This window comes from Myotis davidii, unplaced genomic scaffold, assembly GCF_000327345.1.
Source record: "Myotis davidii unplaced genomic scaffold, ASM32734v1 scaffold130, whole genome shotgun sequence".
In the NCBI taxonomy this organism is placed as follows: domain Eukaryota; kingdom Metazoa; phylum Chordata; class Mammalia; order Chiroptera; family Vespertilionidae; genus Myotis; species Myotis davidii.
In genome coordinates, this window is record NW_006285040.1 from 7,413,925 (window position 1) to 7,431,987 (window position 18,063).

The window sequence follows — 18,063 nt, forward strand, 5'->3', positions numbered from 1 at the left end:
AGGTGTCTGTAAACCAAGATAATCAGAAGTATTACCCTCGCAGATAGCCTTTTCTTACATCAGTTAATACAAGGAGTTAAAATTTCCAATGCCACAGTATAGCACTTAATCTATTCTGTAATTTTACATATTATACCATTAATTCACCCTGAGAATACAGAGGAAGCATTTCAAACAAGATATTCTGATGTTTCTTTTTTCCTTTGTATTTGCTTTCTCCTGTGTTTGTTTTTGTCAGCCCTTCAAGGGCACAAATATTTGAATCCCAAGTGTGACTTGGATATCCTTTTTTGTTAACTGAGACTCATGCTACAGTGAGATACTGGTGATAGAAAACCCCAAAAAGGCTTGTAGAAAAGAGACACGCAGCAATCCACCAGGTTAGAAAAGACAGAAGTCCTCGAAAGAGCAGAAGAGTGAAAATGTTTTTTAAGCTGCTCAGTGCCACTGTTACCTGTGTAACAATTACCGTCACCTTCCCATCAGCAGATGGTAATTCTGAGTAAACAGAATTGGATGGTAGACCATTATCCAATGGCAATGTAGAGATGGATTCTGGATAAATGCCCCAGGAGTGATGACCTAGTGTTTTCAAAAGCAGAGTTGTGTGAAGCAGCATCACCTACAGCAGTGCCATGACACAGAGGTCATAAAAGACCGAGCCACCATTTTCTGTAGCTCCACTGTACTTATCTGTCCTGCCTCTTTCTTCATTGGATCCACACACTCCTGGGCTAAGTTTAAGTAAGCTTGCATGTGACTATGCCTCATGGCCAGTCGCAAAGCACACAGCAGGATTATTAGCCAGAGTCGCAGAGTATTGAATGTAGCTTCTATCTTAAAGGGACACTTTCTTTACCGAATGGTAGGTTCACAATGTAGTCTTTGGTGACTGATTGTACCCAGCGCAGAACCATAGGTGCCAAGAAGTTGCTATGAAGTAATGTTTGTGTAATTTTTTGTGTTGCCAAATTCAGGGCATCCAGATGCATTTGAGCCAGCCGTAATCCAGGAAATGTCAAAAAAGTGAACAGAAAATAGTCCGGAAAAAACTGAAAGTAAGTTTTGAAACAGGACCCTGAGATTCTAAACCTTGCTTTTCAAGAACCTGCATCGCACTGTTTGAAAAATTTGTAAATCCTGTTTTGAGTCCAACTTCCAGATAATTTTCTGTTTCAATCAAGACTGCCATTGCTTTCACGAAGGAAAAAAAACTCTAAAGGTAACACAGGCTGATCTTTCACCACCATCTTTTCCTTTAAAATAGTGGGTAGTTATGAAAATAGAACCTTGATTGCAAAAGATAAAACAAGCAGGCACCAGACTAAGCTGCTACTCGTTTCCTGTGTGGGCTTCATAACAGCAGAGTAGACTTCAGTTCCTAGATACACCACCGTAGCAGCCACTGTGAACTGCACCAGCCACTGACACTCTGGAAAGTAATGCAACGCAAAAGTACCCACTTCTGTAACTGACTTTGTTTCTAGATGGAGGTCAATATCCTTTGGGATGGTTAATGGTTTACTTTCAAGATGACCATTATATTTCCTATCTTTTTTGCTTTTCCCTTTTTGCTGCTTCCCTGCAAGTATTCTTAATTCTGTAGGATGGTGGTATCATCTTAGACTGCCATTACAGAGTAGCCATCGGGAAAGAGAATAGTGAGGTATAATCTTCTGCATGAGGCTGGCCATCACCATGGTAACAACCAGCTGTATACCTATTACACCCATGGCGCCAAGCACAGGTACCGGCAATGGAGTCACTGTGATTGTCCAGGACCTTGCCTCCCTATCCTGCAGCCATGAACCTCTCAACTCTTTAATGCTTATTTTAAATTATTAATATGAATTAATACATAAATTTTGAACATACAACAAAGTGCATAAACACAGGAACTAGGATATTTGTGAATGTGATTTTAAATATGCTGTTACTGTTTTGACATATTTGCTTTATATTTCTTTTTGAGGAATTAAATGTTAATAATACATGATTTTCTTCTCTGTGCTTTGCAAGTTTGTTCTTATCCTGATATTATTGCATTTCATGTCCTTACATGCTTTTGAACTATGACTATCAATGTTTGTCTCATAAGCAAGATAAACTAGTTATTTTTTAATCAAGAATTTCAAAAACAATATCAAACTGATTCAGCTGAGTCAGATTATTTAGAAAAAAACCTGACTCAGTTATTTTAAAAACCCCACAATTGATGGATCAGTATCTCTATCACAATTTGCTTGCTGGTATGGAGTAAGTTTGATAGTACTTTTACTATCCCTATGCCTGTATATAGCCTTCTTTATTGGTGGGTAGAAGAGCTACAGTGAGATGAGATACTGTTCAATAATCTATATAGCTACTATATTTATTATCTTTTATATTAGTTCTTTTGAATAAATAAGCACCCATTAATAAGCTCAAAGCAGATTATAGATCTTCATTTATTTCTCTCTTGTATAGCCTCTTCTTATATATGCATATAGCCTAACTCGATCCTGACCCATGCTCATGGATTTTGGTGCCCATCTTAATTCATCATCATTATTTTCCTTTATCATGTCTTGAAATGTTTTTTGCTCTGTAATGTTTTCCATCTTTCCTGTAGAAGCATTCTTGATTTATACTCACTTTCTTTCCTTTTCAGAATTTCTACTATACCTTGCTTTCTTTTATTCATGTTTTATGTGGAAGTTATGCAGCCCTGAATGAAATTGCTGGTTTGGGGAAAAACTCAAGGTGATGGTATGAGGTACTATTAGGTCCTCTTCTAACATCTGGCTTAGATATTCAAGGACTTTATAATATTATCACCCATGAGTCCCTATGCTCCAGAGTCTCTTTTACCTTGAGTAGGATTCACTTTTCCTCTCATACAGATGTATCCTTACATGAAAGCCAGCCCCAGCAGGAGATCATAATGACAACTTACAATTATCGAGGCACTTATTAGATGTCAAGAACATTTGTTAAGTGCCTTATGTGCATTCTTTCATTAGAGGGACACAATGAAATGTACAACATAATTTCTTTCATATATGGATTTGAGTTAGGGTTGGCCAAATAACAAGTTTGCATAAAATTTGGAAGACATAAATGAAGCAGCAGCCATTACTTTCTGAAGGTCATCAGATCTGGTAGCTAAAACTGACTGACTTACTAAATTCTCTCACCAGCTCCAACTGTCTAATCATGGGAGTGCTCAGGAGGGTGAATAATTCAGAGAGGTGGGCACAGCTGCTTAATGAATTTTATCTGACCCACTAACAGACCTTTTTGGACTTTTATTCTTCAACCCCCTACAACTGTGCAAGGGAATAAGTCATTTGTTCTATAATATTCATATATTTTAGGTTTTGACTGAAACTTTATTAACACAAAGAAAAGGCACATATTAGAAATATTAGGAAGGAACAAAGGTATATCACTGCAGAACATTAAAAGGATAAGGTAATACTATAATCAACTTTCTGCCAATATATCTTAAAACTCAGATGAACTGGGTAAATGATTAGAGAAATTCAACTACCAAAACTGAAATGGTATGAAATATAAAATCTGAATAATTCTATATCTATTAAAGAAATTGAATTCAATAAAGAAAAACATTTAATTAAAAACTAATAAACTTAACAGAAGTAACCTCCAGGCCCCAATAGTTTTACTGGTGAATTTTATCACAGAATAACAATCTTATACAAATATTAAGGAAGAAATAATAACAAGTTTACACAAATTCTGAGAAGAAATAATCTTACACAAACTCTCAAAAACTAGAGGAGGCTGCAAGACATTCACATTTGATTTTATAATCTGTGTGTGTGTGTGTGTATGTGTGTGTAAAGCAATCATAACTTTACAAAAGAGAAAGAAAAGATTTTTTTCTAGAATTATCCTATATAATAAAGAGGTAATATGCAAATTGACCATCACACCTTGCACAAGATGGCCACCAAAGATAGCTGGCAGGGGAGGGAAGTTGTGGGCAATCAGGCTAACCTATGCCGCCATCTTGGTTTTCCTTCTATTTAAATATATCGGGCCTCTAGTTTTAAAATAAGATGTAGACCTCATATCTCATTGACATTCCAAGCTGCTGACCAAGAATGTTGGTAATTGAAGGAGGCTTCATTCTGGCAGGGGTGATTTACACTGAAATATTGACCCAGCTTTTCTACAATGAGAACAGGGAAGTAAATGCTTCATGACTCAATAATCCACTAGAATTTCTCTTCTTACTGACCTGCCCCTAGTGCAAGTAGCCATACTCTGAGAAGGGTTTTGTTACTGGAAAGTTAGACAACTCAATAAGACAAATGTGAACAGAAACTTTCTCAGATGACTCAAAGAAATGTCATTTGAAACTTAAGGGAAATACATTTTAACTCCTGAAACTTAGTGCTATTTGTCTCAAATAATGAGCAAATAAAAATAATTGATCCAAGAATTACTACAGACAGAAAATATACATTAACTAAAATGTTTTGTTAAATCTACCAATAAAAGAATGATTCCCTTAAAAGAATCATTAAAAATTATCATCTGGAAAGACACACATGCCCTGGGCACTAGTATTGGCCACAGATCAACACACCTCATTAAAAATCATCATCTGGAAAGATACCCATGCCCTGGGCACTAGTATTGGCCACAGATCATTTCATCTGAATATCTAAGGATCTGAATCATACTCTATATCTTTAAGCACTTACGTAAGGTTGGATTGATTGTTCTAATCAGACAATTTTTTTTATTGTTAATCCTCACCTAAAGATGGTTTTTTTTCCATTGATTTTTAGACAGAGTAGAAGTGAGTGGGGGAACTGAGAGAGGGAAACATCAATGTGAGATAGACACACTGACTAGTTGCCTCTTGATTGACCCCCAACTAGGGCAAGGGATCGAGCCTGCAACCCAGATACATGCCCTTGACCAGAATCAAACTCAGGACCCTTCAGTACTGGGGCCCACACTCCAACCACTGAGCCAAGCCAGCTAGGGCTAATCAGACACTTTTTAAAGCAGTGGTTTAATAACTTTGTATTTAAACCTTTAATTTCAGACATATTTGCATCATTCATCAATTTCTTAATATCAGCAATTGAAAAATTTTGCCAAGTTTTCTTCAAATGGCAATTCTACATGTACCGTTGAAAGATTTATGCCAGCTTAGCTAAAAGATTTAAAATGCCTTAATTCTCTACACAGTTTTCCTCACATGTTGCAACAGCTTATAGTTAGGCTCTAGCTTATAGTTTTGGTTTTGTTATTATTATGCATTGTTTTTTTTGCATAGTGGTACTTTACATTCTTTGGCATAAACAAACTATAAGGAAATTAAAAGACTCATTAACTACAAGAAGTTTAGACTACTAGCAACACATGACATCACCTTCTATCATCTGATAGAATGGTTGCTGAAGAAACTTTCATGTAAAGGAAACTGTAAATAGAGTTCTAATGCTATATCCTGTCTGACATCGTTGGAACCACTTCACAGTCAAATTTCTAGCTCATCTGAAGTTTGCTATGACACATAGTTATTAAAAACCACATCCTGGAAAGTGTTATGGGAAAATAAGCCAGAATCAAAAAACGTTCACTGCAACAATTCTGTATCTAGACAAGTAAGACACGCCTTAAATCGTTTAGTGAATGGTTTAATAAAATGTTATAATTGTGGGTTAAGTCCAGCACTGACCAGTTACTCTTGCATGGTCAGAAGTAAAATGATTCAAATGAAATCCTAGAACCTCTCATGTAGGTATAAACTGTGATGTCTCTGGAAATTACTTCACACGAAGAATGTGGATGAACAAGCTCAATCTGATAAAATATGGAATTAAATAGGTGATTCCTCAGTGGCATATTATTTTATAAGCCACTCAATTTTATATAGAATAAAATCCTTTGATTGGTGATACAAATCATGTTACACACATGATGATAGAATGTTACAATTCAAATAAGTATCTTCAAATTAGTTTATTTAATAAATATTATGTAAGTACTTTTTATGTTTGTAGCACTAAGCTGTATGCTGAGAAGGATAAGAAAAAGAAATCCTTTCTCTTCAGCACTTCTGTATTTCAACAGGCACAGGTCACTTAAAATTTACCAGATTCAGTAGGAACTTATTATGTAGACCAATAAAGTTGCTCTCTCTCTAAACTGTCCCATTTCTGTCATTAACAACCATGCTCAATTTCAATGATTCCTTTCTTCCTACTTTGTGGTAGCATATATTTTGTTAATCAATGTTTCTCTATTTCCTCCTGCCAACTGTCTATCCCTCCCTTTCTATCCTATCCCAAGCCTTTAAAATATCACACTTTTGATAAGATTCTCATTTTTGTCTTCAATTTCTTGCTACCCAATTAACCAAAGAAAGATCTTACCTGCTTTATTTCTTCTTCTTTCCTTGTTTGAGGACCTCTGACTTGCCTGTAAAATTCGATGCAGAGCCTCAGTGACTGCTCACCACCTTACTTCTACCCCATCCCACTCTCCCTGGGCTTCTCACCGTTCCTTACACTCACTCAGACCTTTTGCTCATTCTGGTCTCAAGATCTCAAATCAGTCTCCATGCACAACTACCTAAAGCTTACCCACCCTTTCGAGCACAACTCAAGTTTCATTCCTTCTTTCTGGCCTTAGCAGTCCATGTTGACTTTCCCCTTCTCTGAATCAATGTCAGTTAGATGATCTCTCTATGTCAGGAAAACCATTTACATATAGTACTTAATGCTTAGTAAATGAATAACACTGAGTTTCTAAACACAAGTACTTTATAATCTGTAAGTTTTTTAAGTAAAGTACCAATTTTCCAACATTCCCAGATAAAGACTGGGTTTCAATTTATGTTGACTTTTAGAGAGATAACTTGAAAAATATTAAGACTCAAAGTGGGGTCATTATAATTCACATTCTCTCCTTACATAAAATTGAAATATTGAGGTTGGAATTTAAAGAATCCAACAAACCCTCCTTATCTTAAATTTTACTCTTCTTTTCTACAATGTGTTCTTTGCAGTTCTTTTCTTCATTCTGCTCAAATTAAAATGTCAGCCAAATGATTAAATAAGAGGAGGCATTTTCAGGACTCAAACAAACAAGCAAACAAACAAACTAGTATTTCCCAGCCTGGATTGTGATCAATGTAACAAACAGTCAGGGCTACCTACATAGTACTCATAGTCCATCTCTAAATTCGTGAGTACTTGTGTCACAATTGTCACAAATGTCTTAATATCAGTTCAACTAAAAAAGGGTACCCGAGTCTCTAAGACTCTATTAATATACAGAACATGGAGAACTGTAGCATTTGGTGGATTGAAATTTAATATAATCATCAGTAGCAGCAGTATAGTTAGTCCACCACTTCCATTCTTGTGACTACACAGAGAGGACAAATGTGGCACTAACCTAGGAGTGAAACATAACAGAATACACTTTAAAGAGGGCAAATTTGAGTGTTGGAACCTAAAATACTAGCAAAGTCCCTTTATTTTGACATGAAGGTGGGTGAGTTTTTACCTAGAAACAGTTTCTCTGAACTATCCAGGTTTCTAAGCTATGATCTCTTGGCTTCAATTCCAACCAACTGTACTCTGTTTTGTGATACTGGAGCTGGGATGCTACACACTTCTCCTCTGTTGGCTTGCTCCCTGTTAGACTCTGCTGATAGGAGGCACTAAGGGCAGACCAGAAGGCTTTCTGGTGACATCAGCAGCAGCAGCAGCACTGCTCATCTGGACAGCAGCATTTTTTCCAGCAGCAGTCTGCAGTCTTTCCAGCATTCACAGAATCTGTGAATCCCGTCAGATTTCAACACCAGCTGTGCTGAATCCCCTCCTCAGAGGGTTTTCACTCTGCAGAGCCCTTTCTTTGAGCTTCTGAACAAGGTGAGGAGTGCTTCCTCTTCAGAAGTCTGGACCCCAGCTCCCAGCTCACTCTGAGCTCCTCAAGCACCTGTACTAACTGGCAGTGCTCTTTAGTGAGAGGTGTAACCCCCAGTACCACAGGATCTGCCCTGCAAGCTTCTACCTCATGGTAATCTCAACTTCTTCCTTTCTCCCCAACCTGCTTACAAGTGATTACATTTGTGATTACTCAGTGATTTCTTTTTGCATTTTTAGTTCTCCAATACCTTGTTAATAATTCTTTATGTTAAACTAGAGGCCTGGTGCACAAAAATTTGTGCACTCAGGGGTCCCTCAGCCCGGCCTATGCCCTCTTGCAGTGTGGGATCCCTCAGAGGATGTCCACCCCAGTGGATTCTCACCGCATGGAGGTTTGGCCAGCCTGGGTGAGGGGCTGATGGCTGTTTTCAGGCTGGCCACATCCCCTTTAGGGTGGGAGGTCCCCACTGGGGTGCCTGGCCAGTCTGGGTGAGGAGCTAAGGGCAGTTTTCAGGCTGGCCAAAAGCACCCTGGAGACGTAAGCTCCCAGCCTCTACTTTTTTTCCTTTATTCTGTGATTTATTTACCTTCTATAATTGAAACTTTGTTGCCTTTAGCGGAGGCCTGCAGAACGCTTGGCTTCCTCCATCGCCAGGAGCAACCCACTCCTGCTCGTTCCAGCTCCGTGGCCACGGCTGGTTGAAAGCAGGTATCTGGGGTTTATTTACCTTCTGTAATTGAAACTTTGTTGCTTTCAGTGAAGCTCAGAGCTGGGCTTCAGCAGGCAGGGAACCTTGGCTTCCTCCATCACTGGAGCAAGCAAGCCTCCTGCTCGCTCCAGCTCCGTGGCTGCCAGTCGCCATCTTGGTTGGGTTAATTTGCATATAGTTGCTCTGATTGGCTTGTGGGCGTGGCTTAAGGCATAGCAAAAGTACCGTCAATTTGCATGTTTGTCCTTTATTAGTATAGGATACTCTTTGTTAAATAAATTGGGCTTTTTTTGTCTCCTGATTGGATTCTGACCAATACAGAAATAAACTCTACCCACAAACACAAAATGCAAAGCCATTGCTCTTGATAAAACTTACAGAGGGAACAGAATGAATCAAGCAAGGCCTTCATTTATTAACAAAACAGAAAAAAAACAAGGGCCATGAGTTACTTGGAAAAAAAATACAGCACGAACTATAAAGTCCAATGTGAACAGATAGATTAATAACCCTGTAAAAAGAGGAGATATATTGGGAAACAGGAGAGGATTTATAAATAATTGTACCCAGCACTCTTTAAAAGATGTGAAAAGATATCGCTGTCATATTTTTTAAAAGTTGTTACAAAAAGAGGAAACATAAGAAAATAAAGGGTTCTTAAAGATGAAAGCTTCCATAAGTGTAATTAAAATTTTTTTTCTTAAATTTTTAAAAATATTTTAAAATTTATTTTAGAGAGCAAGGGAGAGGGAGAGAGAGTCAGAAACATCAATAATGAGAGAGAATTATCAGCTGCCTCCTGCATGCCCCCTATTGGGGATCATGCCCACAACCCTGGCATGTGGCCTGACCTGGAATCAAACCGTGACCTCCTGGTTTATAGGTCAACGCTCAACCACTGAGTCATGCCAGCCGGGACCAGAGTGTAATTTTTAAAAAGTAATCAGTACTTAGAATATACTTATCTAAATTTTATAAACTAGCAAAATTTCAGAACATCAAAGGTTAAAAATAAAGGATCATTCTAAAATTGTCTGGAGCCTAAAACAAATCATCTAAAGTAATGAGGTTTGGACTTCAGATCAGCATTATGAATGAGGGAGCTATCCCCGAGTTAGAAGGAAAGCACATACCACCAAGAAGAATATTTAAGAGAAGAAAACGGATCCCATTAACCACACTTTGTGAATAAGGAGCTGACTGATCTTAGCAGTAAAATGAAGTCAACTACATACACTTGTCATTAACTACAAATTATTTGATCTCTCTTAACCATTGTGTAATACGGGAAATATAATAACTGTCTCATAGCTCTCCAAATGTGTTATGTTCTAAGCACATAAAACTAAAGCAAAAGTTATAAAAATATGTATCTCAAATGCCAAAGCAAAAGAGTAATGCCTCATATGATAAACCACATTCTATAGTTCTATTATATACATGTATACAAAATCAGAGATACAGTACAAATTTATATATAACTGTAAAAAGCCATTTATTTCATATAACATTTATATACATCTATATACTTCTGACTGTACTTCAATAATCTCACTTTATTTCCAAAACCAGTTGTCTTTAAGTAAAGGAACTCTTTTAATTTCTATTTTACTAAAAATAAATAAATTGAATCTTAAAGGAGAAGCTTGTTACTTGTTTAAATTCATGTTTTAATTATAATAGTAGAAACAACATTAGAAACATGATATCTTGACTCCCAATTCAATACTTTTCATAAAGTTTGTGCTCTATTAGTATTAGTAATAGTTATCATTTCAGTTTGGGATTTTTTTGCCTAAAAGATAAATTTCACTATGGTGTCATCATTGAAACCATGGTAGTAGACAGGATTACCAGGGAGAATGCATTAAATACAAAAAGCGGGGGTAGATTTCATGATCCACAGGAAGACCAGAATTTAAAGAAAAGGCCGAATAGTCTGCAAATGGAGAACAAATGGCCAGAGAAATAGGAAACAAACCATGGGAGTGAGTGTACTTCACAGAAGACAGTTAGGAAGATTTCATTGAACAAGTAAAGTGGCCCAAAGGGTTCAGTTTTGTTAAAAGGAAATGTGTATTGGTTTTAGAAACAAAACGTCACTGGTGTTTTGAGCAAGAGAAATTCCAATAGAGTGGCAGGAACAGAAGGCAGACTGTTTTAAATTGAAGAGTGATTTGAAGGGAAGGTTAATTTGGAGAATCATTGTTGATAAGAATTTTGTGTGTGAAGAAAGTAGCGAAGCAGCTAGAGCAGTCGTTCTCAACCTTCCTAATGCCGCGACCCTTTAATACAGTTCCTCATGTTGTGGTGACCCCCAACCATAAAGTTATTTTCGTTGCTACTTCATAACTGTAATTTTGCTACTGTTATGAATCGTAATGTAAATATCTGATATGCAGAACGTATTTTCATTGTTACAAATTGAACATAATTAAAGCATAGTGATTAATCACAAAAACAATATGTAATTATATATGTGTTTTCCGATGGTCTTCGGCGAGCCCCGTGAAAGGGTCATTCGAGCCCCAAAGGGGTCGCGACCCACAGGTTGAGAACCGCTGAGCTAGAGGCGAGTGTCATGGGAGATTTATCTTGGTGTTTTGTTTGAAGATGGTAGAAACTGAACATATTTAAATGTTGATAAGAACAAACCAACAAAAAGGTTAAAGACACAGGAAAGAAAAGTGAAAGTCAGTAAACTGAGGTCTCTGAATAAGGAGGCATCCAGAATATAGTTTTTGGAGGACACTTTGTATAGGAGGATGAAATCATTTCCACATGCAGGAGGGAAGGAAGGAAGAATGGTAAGGATGCAAAGAAGTGTGTGGACTTGGTGGGGAAGGGAGTTTGCCTAAGTACTTTATTAATATTGAGATGTAATAGGCAATTAAAGATTTTGAATCCAATGGAGACGGCAGAAAATGGAAACAATAACTTACTTGGAAAACCCAGAAGGATTCTTAGGCAGCATCAAAACTTGAGTTATATTTGAGGAATGTGAATTTATAGTGCTATTAAGCCATATACATAGTTTTGTAATTTTTCTCCCATAGCAATAAGCAAATAAGTAGTTGGTATAAGACCAAAATCTAAAGAAGGGGGAGGAGGAGGAGGAGGAGGAGGAGGAGGAGGAGAAGAAGAAGAAACCAGACCGACTCCCTATTGACATGTGCAAAACCATGTGCAAGTCAGGGAAATTGGAAGGACTTCAAAAATATCACTATAGCTCCTGGTAAGGAAAACTGGTCCAACTACTAAGAAGCAGGTTTACACATGTTAGACATGCTTCAAGCTATTAGAATCTCATTTATGTAACCATTCTGAACTGAACTGGAAACTTATATCTATAATTACCAGAGTGGCCCTATGATCACATAAAAAGGTTGAAAAAAAGTACCCTTTCTTCCTAATAAGTTATGAAATTTATAAGTGCCCTGATAAAATCCAACAACGCACTGTGCTTTGCAAATAAGGACATTTCTAAGGTCATGAGTCACACAGATTAACTGGTTCCACTCCTTAATGCCTTAGATTTTTCAGATTTTTTACGTTTGACAGAACTTTTTAAAAAATTTGATCTTAACAAAGTAGCTGTTTTTAAAATTTAGCACAGAATTTAACACTATTTTTAGCATTTTTATGATTTAACACAGTTGTTAGCTCCCTCTTTACACCTCATTAAACTTCTAAGATAACAACCTCTCCTGGATTTCCACTTCGCCTGGCTATTTGTTCTTCTATTTGATTCAGTTTATCTTTCTGTTCCATAAATTTTGAGATTCTTCTCTCCATTTACTTCCTATTAAACTCATTCAATCACATGCTTATAAATACTATAGCTGATTGCTCCCCCTGGAATCTTGGAGGGATATTCAAGTTGATTATATAGTTTGAATATTTCATTTAAATAGCATGGAGAATAAGCATGAAATGTTTTGAATTAACAAGGTTAGGTGATGAGTATACATGTGTTAATTATATTATACTAGAGGCCCTGTGCACAAAATTTGTGCACGGGAGGTGGGGGGCCTTCCCCTCAGCCCAGCCTGCACACTCTCCAATCCAGGACCCCTCAGGGGATGTCTGACTGCCGGTTTAGGCCCGATCCCTGGATTGGGCCTAAACCAGCAGTCAAACATTCCTCTCACAATCCAGGACCACTGGCTCCTAACTGCTCACCTGCCTGCCTGCCTGATCACTACTAACTGCCCCCCCCCCCGCTGGCCTGGTCATCCCCAACTACCCCCTCTGCTGGCCTGGTCACCCCCAACTGCCCCCCTGCTGGCCTAGTTGCCCCATGCAGCCTGCTGTTCGGTCATTTGGTCGCCCCTCACTGCCTCCCCTGCCAGCCTGGTTGCCCCACACAGCCCACTGCTCAGTAGTTTGGTGGTCCCTCACTAAACCCCCTGCTGGCCTGGTCACCCCACACAGCCTGTTTGGTCATCTGTTCAGTTGTTTCATTTGCAACGGTCGCTTAGGCTTTTATATATATGGATTATTTATCCTAGGACTTGATAAATGCCTAAGTGTAATCTTTTAAAAAATGAGCTGCCTCTACTAGAAATTTTAAAATGTATTATGCATTAGTTGATTCCTTCCCTGTGTTAATGTCTTTTGAAGTTTCCTTTCTCTATATAAAGACAAATTAGTACTGCTATGCTGTGCAACCTGGTTTCCCCCTTAGACTGACAGACTTCTTCCATAGACTTCTAGAAATGTTGTTGAGAACTTAATATTAGTCTTCAGCTTCTTTGAGAATTGCTTCTGCTGAAGAAACCTGCCTTATCCAAGTTCAAGTCTCCTTCCCTGGGTAGACCACATTCAACCATTTATTGACAAATGAGTATAATGACCCTGTCTCCTTCTCACAACTCAGACCAGTATAATGGGCCATTCCAGCTTCACGTTCCCTGCAGGGTCATCTGAGGCATTATTGTGATGGAACCAGAGCCCACTTCTCCCCTCTTTTCAGGCCTACTTCATTCCTTACAGTTCACATGTGGTGAGCCCAAGAGCATTTCGTAATAAACTACTTCCTTGCTAATCTACATTGTGCAGCCTGCCTCCCATGGAAGCCACTATGCCAAGGGATAGTATAGCATGTTGGAAAAGGAACAGATGATTGAAATTGATAGGTGCTTGTTTTAATCCTAGTTCTGTACCAATTCTCCAACTTGGACTGCCTGAATCTTAATAAGACTTTCCTCATATAATTTTTTGAGAATGTTTTTAAGTTCTCAATAGCTATACAATAATGATGCTGACATTAATGATTATAATTATTATTGCCATTATTAAAATCAGGAATTATCACAGAATTCAGAAAGAGCCATAATTGTCCCAAACTTTTTCTTCCCTCCCTCCCTCCAGTTACCAGTTACTTTCTCTCCCTCCCTCCCTCTCTCCCTTCCCTCCTTCCTTCCTTCCTTTCTTCCTTCCTTCCTCTCTCCTTTCCTCCTTCTCTCCTTCCTTCCTTTCCTCCCTTCCTTCCTTCCTTTCTTCTTTCTTTTCTTCCTTTCTACCTTCCTTCCTTTCCCCCCTTTATCCTCCCTCCCTCCCACTTTCCCTTCTTCCTTCACTGAAATCATATGTGGAACCCTAATATTTAACCTCTAAAGGAAATAAGCAGAGCTCTAGAATTCTCCATAACACACTATTAAAACCACCAAACTGGAGGCACTTTAAGGACTGGATCTGGTAACTCCAAAAGAACAAACTCATAATGACACAATGTCATGCTACAAGCCAGACATTATTAGAATTTGGCTTCTGAAGGACTTTTCTACAATCACAAACTACCATGAGAAAATAAACATATATCTTAGCAGGGGAATATGAACCTGTTGAAACGTCTATAAGCATTTCAGAGTATTCCTTAGCTCACCATTGTTAAACTTCCTTTTTGAGAGGAAAATATAAATCACCTTTTTATGTGAGTCATCAATTTCACTTTTTTAGTTAGCTAAATCCCTTTCTTGGAATCCAATATGAACAAATAGTGGTTAGCTTTGTTTTTGTAGCTTTAAAATCTTGACAATATTAAAAGATTGCAGGTCTTTGTTTCCCTTAAATGATTTAAGGTTTTTGTATTGACTGTCTACTTTGCATCAACTGCTTTTCCTATGATATTTAGCCTTACAAGGGTCTTTTTAGGTTGATTAGCCTATTTTAGAATGCAGAAAGTATGTCTCAGTGGTCAACTAACTATCCTAAGTTAAAGAAGAAAAAGCTAGGATTTGAGCTTTTGACACCAAGTTTTACACCATCTTCACTGTACTCCTCTGCTTCATAAATTAAATACTACTATCCATATGAATTAAGAAAAAAAGGATTTACATTCTGAAACAAAACCTCAAAAATTCTGGATTATTATGACTGGAGATTATAGTTGGAGATCTAAATAGATTTGTGATTGCTTCTTTGTTAGTATTTACGGAAAATTGTTGGGCAATATTATGTTACTCACAATGTTTCTCTACTTGCAGTCCTGTGTGAATTAATGTATGTAAAGTTTGGGAGTTTCTTGCGTGTGCAGGTATTAATGCTATCAAGTAATCCAGACATATTGCTCAACTTCCCAGGTGTAATGATGAGCTGTCAGGTGTAGTGTGAACACACTCTATTTTACATTTTATGATATGTTTGACCTTTAAATGGGAAAATTCTTATGAAGTCACTGTTTCCAGACATGCTGAAGTAACTTCTACTAAACGTAACTCTCTCACCATACACAACTCTAACACTGGGCAGAATATATGTTGGCAACTGTTTTATATCATGTATGATTGTGATTCCTAAGAAACTAGTTACAGGAAAGGTGAGGTCCACATTCTTTTAGGTTTTTCCCTAAAAATATCCTTATTTTTTAGACCAGAGTCGGGGGTGGGGGGTGGGCAGAAGCTAATTGGAGAGTATGACTTCATTGAGCTGGATGGTAGAAGCTGGAGTTCAGGCCAGATGAAAAGTATTTCAAAAAAGGAAACTGCCTGCTGGCATGGCTCAGTGGTTGAGTGTTGACCTATGAACCAGGAGGTCACCATTTGATTCCAGGTCAGGGTACATGCCCAGGTTGTGGGCTCAGTCTCCAGTTGGGGGCATGCATGAGACAGCCAATCAATGATTCTCTCTCATAACGGATGTTTCTATCTCTTTGTCCCTCCTCCTTTCTCTCTGAGATCAATTATACATATGTAAAAGGAAACTCTGAAGATAGTCCTCAAAGTCTCTGTGGGGTTTTATTTCCCTCAGACCTTATGCTGAGACCTGAATTTTGCATGCACACAGGACTCCATGAAGGCCAGCAGGAAGGGGCAATGACGGGCAGACAGCTGAAAGTAAGGACCAGCAGTCAACAATCTGTAAAAGTTGAGTATTTTAATTAGTCAGAGCGAAGAGACCCTACTGAACATTTAGTTGAGACCTATATTAGTCTGTTCAAACTGCCATAACAAAATACCACAATAAAACTTTACTTTCTCACAGTTTTAGAAGCTAGATGTTCAAACTCGGTATCCCTGCAAGATGGGTTTCTGGTGAGACTTTTCTTCCCAACTTAAGAGGCTGGCATTTCCTACGTCTTCACAAGGCCCTTTCTCTGTGTGCTTGCAATGCTGGTGTGTCTTCCTCTTCTTATAAGGATAGTGTTCTTAACGAAAAGCTGCACCTTTATGACCTCATTAACCTTAATTACCTCCTTACAGGCTCTCTCTCCAAATACACATTAGGGGTTAGGGCTTCAATGTATAAATTTTGGAGAGAACATAAATCAGTCCATAACAAAACCACAAAGTAGTTGTGCTATAAAAGAAAGGACTACCTGCTAAAAAGCAAGCTTGACAGACGCAGGATCCCTTGCCAAATCTAAACCAACATTGTTTATGGAAGAAATCAAACCAGGCTCCCTATGGTGCAGCCTCACATGATCTGTAATACAATACAAAGTTACTATATATGCAAAGCACCAGGAAAATGGATTCCATAAACAAGATTAAAAACAGTAAGTAGATGCAGTTAAGATGACTTTAACATTGGAATTAGCATACAGAAATTTTAAGCAAGTATTACTAATGTGTTCAAGAATTTAAAGGAAGATGTAGACAAAATAAATGAAGTTATGAAATCCTAGCAGATAAATTTAAACAACAAAACAGAACTAATAAAAATTCTAGAAATGAAAATATAACTTCTAAAATAATAAGGTCACTGGGTGGACTCAGAAGATTATGTGCTATAGAAGTAAAAATTGCTGAACTTTAAGGTAGGTGAATTGAAAGTATGTAACCTAAAAGGCAAAGAGAAACAAAATTAAAAAAAATAAATAAAGTGAGCAGAGTCTTGGTGACCTGTGGGACAATATGAAACATTTTATATAGGTGTAATTTGAGTTTCATAAGAGGAAAAAAGATATGTTTCTTTGTCATGCATAGCTCATCCAGAAATGACAAGGAAGAGCATGACTCCTGAAATGTAACAAAGGGACAATCCTAGGAGGTGTCTTTCATTTGAGGTACCTATGGTAGAAGTCCTTACATTCTTGTGAATGTATCTGATTTTCCCTGGAACTTTATGATGGTAGGTGTGTGTGTGTGTGTGTGTGTGTGTGTGTGTGTGTGTGCGCGCGCGCGCTCGCCCATGCCTGCTCCTATTCAATAACACTGGCAGAGTAGTGTGGACACTTAATTAATATTTGTTGAATTAAGCAATCAATAATCTAGAGATGGGGTGGAGTGAAAGCTACAAATGCTGGCACTGAAGCTCCTGAGAAGGGAAGGTAGTAGAGACTCTACGGTCTACTCTACTAAAAGAATCTTGAACAACTAAAATGAATAAACAGGGGCAACTAACTTGTTGGTAAAGATTTAAAGCACACAATCCAAATCTTTTGAATGCCAATCAAAGACATGTGTTTTCAAATTTCAAATGAGTCTTATGAATGAATATTACAAGTTGAATCATATACTGTATAACTTTGTATTCAATATGTTTTAAAATGATTAAGGGCAACAAGACCTAATTCTACGAGCTAAGCATAGAGGGATGCATATTGGTTTGCTTTTCTGTTTTCTCATCTTCCTTAAGAAAAAATTTTTCTTCTGAATTTTGGAGGCCTCTTATTATTTAAAAATCTACTTCTCCTCAAATATAATTAACACTGGCTCTCTTTATAAAAACACCATTATATTAGTTTGCTAGGGCTGCAATGTCAAAGTACCACAGACCACATGGTTAAACAACATAAATTTAATTTTCTTGCAATTCTGAGGACTAGAAGTCTGACATCAAGGTGGCAACAGGATTGGTTTCTTCTCAGACCTCTCTACTTGGTGTGGAAAGCTGTCTTCCCCCTCTGGCCTCATATCATCTTCTGTGTGTGTGTGTCTGTGTTCTAATCTCCTTATGACACCAGTTAGGTGGGATTAGGGTCTACCCATATGACCTCATTTTAA

The 18,063-nt window shown here is 37.8% G+C and overlaps 1 pseudogene; it reads right to left on the minus strand.

Moving 5' to 3' along the window:
- Positions 1-228: 228 nt before the first annotated feature.
- LOC102755796 lies at positions 229-1,774 on the minus strand (annotated as a pseudogene).
- Between the last annotated feature and the right edge of the window lie 16,289 nt (positions 1,775-18,063).